Here is a 6,000-nt window from a genome sequence, read left to right as displayed (position 1 = left end):
TCTCGGTTACAGAGGATGAACCGCAGCGCAGCGCTCTCACAACACTAGCCCGAAAAGGCGAACAGTACAGCGAAATTTATAAAACACACTCCAGGACTCTTTTTCACACAGTCTGCCATAAATTACCTACGGGAAAGTGGAGAGTTTAATTCCAGAGACGAAGACTATGGACGAACAGCGAGCAGCGATTTCAGATCAGGGAAAGTAAAACAGACCGGGAGAAGGTATGTATTTTGTATTCCGCTTCATAAGCCTATAGTAGTACACTGTAATCTGCAATAAAATTTGATTTTAAATATTAATACGCACTGTGTTGCTGAATCATATACAAGCTGTTCAGTTAACGGATGAATATATTGTTGAACGTCTATAGAAATAGTCTTATTTACAAATTTTCGACTTCAGAAATATAGTCTTTGAACATTATTATTCAAGTATAAATTCATGTGATAGTTAAACAGGTCAATAAAGATAAAGATACATATACATATATTTTTTATACCTTATAGCCTATATATACATTTGTTTTCATTTTGTAAACTCGCTGTTGAAAGTAAATAAAATGACAATGGGGGAAAATTAAGTTATTTATTATTTTAATCGATCGCTATTCTTTATCATATATAATTTAGGCTCAGTTTTGGGCGACAAGATCGATTATGTGAGCTGTCAATTTGGCTACATCGCTGCAGTCTATATTTATTTATAAGCGTGGTGAATTTTCTCCTAAAGCCAAAGTTGACATATCGTATCCAGTACTGTTCTTCAGTCAGTGTCCTCATTCAGTCGAGCCTTTTTTTGTCTGTAAATATTTTATCTAGAAAATGCTGTTATAAATAAACTAAATGCGTTGTCGTACGTCAATAAAATAAAATATGCTATCTGAATCTTTTATTAACGCATTATTATATAATAAATAGTGTAACGTAATAATGCTACGTTATCAAACCACTCGTAATGTTTTGATGTCTGTGAAACCTTATCTTACCACAGTAATTTACAAGGTTGTAACTGTAACGCTCTCATTGTAAAACATTAACAGCTATTCATAAAACGAGTTTATGTATGCTAATGAACACAGACAAATACCTCACGCATTTATTGAATAGCCGAGTACTGTTTTTTTCCCTTTATCAAAGGCATAAAACAGCACGAGACGACGCACTCACTGTTCGCCCGGGATCGTCTTTTCATTCATTACTTTGATTTAAAGTTTTGGGGCCACTAGATGGCTCTATCGAGCAATATGACAGCCTTATTGAGATGTTCAGAAGCCCCAGTGCATAACCAATAAGATGCAGTCCTGTAAATATAGAAATATAGCAGATAGCAGGTTTAGATGATATAGTAGAGTCATTTTTATTTCTAGCAGCAATATTCCCTCATACAGACAAGAACAGCTTTGTATATAAAATATAATTGGTTGGCCCTTCAGTGTTTGTCATCATACGTAAGACTGTTTACATCACTGTGTGCTGTTTTGTGGGACATCATTTGCTTCTAATCTGACAGTGTTTATTTTTTGAAATGTATGAAAATGTATGTCTGAGCTTTTCAGGTTGTGAGGCAGTTAAATGCCTTGTAACATCAGCACTATTGACTTTCTTAAAGCAAACCAACATCATATAGATGACTAGATAAGATGCATGTTCTGTTATTGACATGAATATCTGATGTTATGTTTTTGTGCTCATCTTCTGAATGCAGAGAGACATCATGGGTCTTGTTGCATGCGCAGCGAATGTGTGCACAGTTTTGTCTGACTCACATTTGTATCTTCGTCTGTCTGGCATATCTAGGGCTGCGTGTTGGTTAGTCGACTTGCCTAGACTGCATTACAGCCATCTGTCAAAAAGTCATAAATGTACTTTGCCAATACAGTAATGCAGCTTTTGTTTCCAGTCTTGAGCTTTTAGTCTAATTAAACAGCAGTCTTGTTGAGAAGATATTCATTATTTGCCTGCTATTTTTTCTGCCCAATTGTTCCCCCACGACAAAGTAAAAAAAAAGACATTGTTTAGTTTTTGTTTTTTTTTCCCCGTGAAAATATATTATTATGTGCATATTGCAAAGCAGCTCAGTCTTGAGTCATTTCCGGGAATGTGTTTGCTAAAAGGTTTAAAATGTGCAAAACGTTATTTCACCCAATATGACATTTAGTTATTATGTAAATGTAAACACTACATTTGACCAAAGACTGATTAATAATACAATACTACAGCAGCAATACCTAATGCATGGGATTTGTGATTTAGCGCAAATATGAAAATAATGAGAATGCTTGATGATGCTGACCTGACTGGTTGTATCTATTACCTCCAGTTCAATATGACCTTGATGTGTTATGTTTTGAATCCTGGGACATTGTTGTCAAGCCTAACCTTCTGTGTGACTAAGCATGCATGTGTAAGAGTGAGACAGGAAGCTCAACAATGAGAGACCGAGCGCTGCTTTGTGCAGCACCACTGGTCTGCGAGCTCTGATTCGTCCTGACAGCACTTAATGACAGGGAAGCGGGGCATTTTTGGTTTAATTTTCTGAGCTGGTTTGCAAAGTGAGGCTTGAACCAAGGGCAAAGGCAAATCTTTTGGATTTTTCCCTTGCTATGTCATCGCCTGTAGAGTTAACAGTTTACAGTCTAGTAAACCCTTTCAGCTGGAAATCCTGATGTTTGCTTCGATCAATAGTCTTAATTAGTGCTGATTAATGAAGGAACGCTGGCTGTGCATTGCTAATAGTTGTTTGAATTCCCAAGGACGGCGCGCTTCAACTTTCTGCGTTGCCTGGCATTTTAAGTTTTGAATCGAATTTAAATTTATGATGTGCTTTTGTGCATTTCTGAAATATTTAGGCCTGATGATTTTCAAATTGCAGATGAGATTTGTTTTAATTGGTTAGGTATTGGTGCTGGTGAATTGAGGCATAGAAGTAGTTTTAAATTAGCATTCTGTGGCTATACACTGACTCAGATCAATGCAGAAAATGAGCTGCATCCTTTTGTTGTAGTATTCAGATTTGAAAAGCTTGTTTATTTTTATTCAGCCTGGTTAAATGTAATCACAACAACATAAATTTAACATTAGTATCACAAGCTGTTTCAGCTTTATGTCTGTTTCAGCCATTGCATGCAACTTGTTACAGAGGATTTAGATGCTAATATAATCTAGGAGATTTAAGATTCATGGCAAATCCATTAAAGAGTGATGCTTTACGTGTGTGTAAAGGTAATCATCAGTGTTTGGCAAATTGCTATAGAAACTGAATGAGATGTCCTTGTTTTGTTGTGAACCTCATCAGAGTCTGCTTAGTTTCCATTTCCTTTGTATGTGTACAAGTTTGCTTATTTTCATGTCAATTTTGTATCTTAATTAGTATGACTGAGTCTGACACAAACAGGGATATAGGCAGCTGAATAGATGAAGTGGCTGTTGGTTTGTAGATGTATTATGTTTTAGGACGCTATAGAAGTGTACTGATAATGGAAGACATAAGATCGATTGTGTATGGTCCTGTGTTTATTTGTACGTGATGTCATAAATTATATAAAGTTTTATTGTTTTGCTGCTCTTCAGAGTGATTGATGGAGCTTCATAGAACATTTCCACAAGAAAATGTTTTTATCTGTTACATACTCTGGTGTTTATTTATTTATTTGCAATTCATTATTTGTGAATCTGGTCAACAAAACATGGTCATAAGGGGCAATTTTATTTAATTATTGATTTATACATTAATAAATAAGCTTTCCATAGACGTATGGTTTGTTAGGATAGGACAATATTTGGCCGAGATACAAATATTTAAAAAATCTGCAATCTGAGGGTGTAAAAAAATCTAAATATTGAGAAAATCATCTTTAAAGTTGTCCAAATGAAGTTCTTAGCAATGCATATTGCTAATTAAAAATTAAGATTTGATATATTTATGGTAGAAAATGTACAAAATGTATTCATGGAACATGATCTTTACTTAATATCCTAATGATTTTTGGCATAAAAGAAAAATTGATCATTTTGACCCATACAATGTATTTTTGGCTATTGCTACAAATATACCCGTGCTGCTCAAGATGGGTTTTGTGACCCGGGGTCACATTTATGATGTAGAATATATCAGTTTGGTGTTCATTTAACATTAATTGCTAGAAGATCTCATGATTAAACTATTTATACTCTTTGGTAAAAGGCTTTTAAAGTGGCAAGCCTCATATAAAATTAATAGAAAATAAAACGGCTCATATAATATTTACTTTACCCATTTGAGGTTGAACATAATCTGAAGGTTAAGCAACTCCTTTCACTTAATTAGCATAAACTATGACTTTCAGGCCCTGATTTACCCTATTTGTGAAAAATGAACAACAACAAAAATTGAGATTGTAAGAACATGTATGTAGGTTTATGATTAAACAGGCTGTCTATGTAAACCAAAAAATGATGGATGAAACAGCAGCCAATTAGAATAAGAATGAATCATTTTCTAAATTGGAATGGGCATATAAAATTGGACTTGAGTTGTTCCTCTGCTGGAGTTCACTTGATTATACATTTCTAGTAATATTTTATTTGTTTGGGGAGTCGAAGCAGGTCGAAATTCAGAGAAAAACAATCATTTCTTTTGTTCCACTTTAACATTGTATTCGTTATTTCACGATGTAGTATTTAGCATCTGATTTGTTGTAAACAGTAATTTATAGGTCAAAGCTTTTAATGGAGGACTGGCAGTAGCCTATAACTATATTTCACAATGTACATGTCTTTTACAGTGCACAATATAGTAAAATTGAATGCTATGCAATGGCATTGAAGACAGTGCTCAACAGAGGAAACCTTCAGTGGCATAGTAAGACCTGACCTTTATTCTGCAAATCAAGCTGATTTCTTAATGAGCTGCCGGATAGATGTTATTTTATCCAAAGCGTATTGAACATTATACACTGAACAAATACCCTGAGGTTATAGAGGGAGCATTAAGAAGTGTTAATGAAAAATATAAAGCCATTAGCTGAACCTTCTTGGGTCAGCTTTTGCGCTGTAATTGAAAACCTTGATGTATGTTTCTAGTTTCCTCTGATGGCATATACAGATCAAGGACAGCCACAGTTTTTTTGATAGTGTTTGTTTTTTCTCGACCTTATTCTGTATATTTTCACTATGCACAACAATGTTGGATGTCATCGCCTGTCTAAGAATGTGAAATTATGTTCTTTCATTTAAGATCTTTGTGTCAGAACTTGGTCTCAGTCTCACAGATGTTTCTCTCCAAAGAAAACACCAGAGGTGTTAGTGTTTATGTTTCCACTGGGTGTAAAATTCCCAAATCTAATTTGAACAAGGCATGCCAAACATGTCTTTTAATTACAGAAAAGTTTCGCGGTAGAGTGCTTGGTAGGCTTTTATAAGGTGCTAGCTGAATGTACAAAAAAGTCCACAGATGAAAAACAAAGCCTGTTTATTAATGGCTGGAACAGATTTTTTAAATGGAGTGAGAAGGTAAATGTACTTTATGTTATAATGTAAAAGCTTGCATGAAACAGTAAAAACTTCTTTGAGGAACATAACAGCTTGTATTTGCATAGTAGTGTTGACTACTCATTAATAATCAAACATTTCCTTTGTGCTGCATTTGTCCAACAGAACACTTGAAAGAGGAAGATTGTTTAGACAACTCTCAGAAGACTTTTTCTTCGCAGAGACATTAGTGTCAAATAAAGTCAGCCATTCGCAGCGAGACTATGCGTTACATAGAAGTGGGGGATAGAAGGGCAAACCAGCTTCTAAATTATCAAATGCTTTATAATTTATAAATAAATGTAACCAGGCAAGACATGAAAAAGATTTTGTTTTGAGGATTTGAAAATGTTTCAACCCTATGAGGCTAGAGTCTGGTGAATGTAGGATTAGAATCTATGATTCTACAAAATGTGCATACAAAATGCCAATAACGTTTGAGGTCAGTAAAACTTTTTTGTTTAATAATAAATGAGTAGTTTTATTCAAC

The 6,000-nt window shown here is 34.6% G+C and overlaps 1 protein-coding gene across 3 annotated transcripts in view; it reads left to right on the top strand.

Moving 5' to 3' along the window:
• Window positions 1-6,000, top strand: part of megf11 (multiple EGF-like-domains 11) — a 152,956-nt gene continuing 146,956 nt past the window's right edge. For all 3 annotated transcript variants that reach the window (XM_051134957.1, XM_051134958.1, XM_051134955.1), the window contains exon 1: window positions 1-224. The gene's annotated coding sequence lies outside the window, so the exon portion shown is untranslated. The remainder of the gene's footprint in view (window positions 225-6,000) is intronic.

Source organism: Labeo rohita, chromosome 18 (assembly GCF_022985175.1).
Source record: "Labeo rohita strain BAU-BD-2019 chromosome 18, IGBB_LRoh.1.0, whole genome shotgun sequence".
Classification (NCBI taxonomy): Eukaryota; Metazoa; Chordata; class Actinopteri; order Cypriniformes; family Cyprinidae; genus Labeo; species Labeo rohita.
The sequence above is the reverse complement of the archived record's forward strand: the minus strand, read 5'-3'. Positions and strand labels throughout refer to the sequence as shown.